The 404-nt window shown below is 40.3% G+C and overlaps 1 pseudogene; it reads left to right on the top strand.

The window, feature by feature from the left end:
- The window catches only part of LOC116695329 (5-hydroxytryptamine receptor 3A-like), a 176,825-nt pseudogene that overhangs the window by 12,779 nt on the left and 163,642 nt on the right, over positions 1-404 (top strand).

The raw sequence follows: 404 nt of genomic DNA on the forward strand, positions 1-404 counted from the left end.
ATTGCAGCCATTATGCCGTTCTCAGTGCCGCAATCAGTCCTCAGTCTCATGGGGATGATACCGAGGTATTTCATACATAACATGAAATAGTGAGCAATCACTGTTGGGTCATCAATCATTTGTTGGTCCACATTCAAGCCACAGTAATTTACGTGGAAATCCATCTATGTCCATGTTTGGTCACCATGAACTTCATTTACGCCATGAACTTCATTTACGCCATTTACTCTACAACAACATCACAAATTCACCGCGCTCACCAACAACACCTTTCACCGTATCAATTCTGTGTCACTTCCGGTGTGTGGTACATTCCCTCTCCGTGAAGAATCTGTTGTTTTTCAAATTTGTTTTGGGACTTGTAAAAGTGTTTTGCGTCTTGTTACTTTGTTTTTTTTAAATGT

Source organism: Etheostoma spectabile, chromosome 9 (assembly GCF_008692095.1).
Source record: "Etheostoma spectabile isolate EspeVRDwgs_2016 chromosome 9, UIUC_Espe_1.0, whole genome shotgun sequence".
NCBI lineage: Eukaryota > Metazoa > Chordata > Actinopteri > Perciformes > Percidae > Etheostoma > Etheostoma spectabile.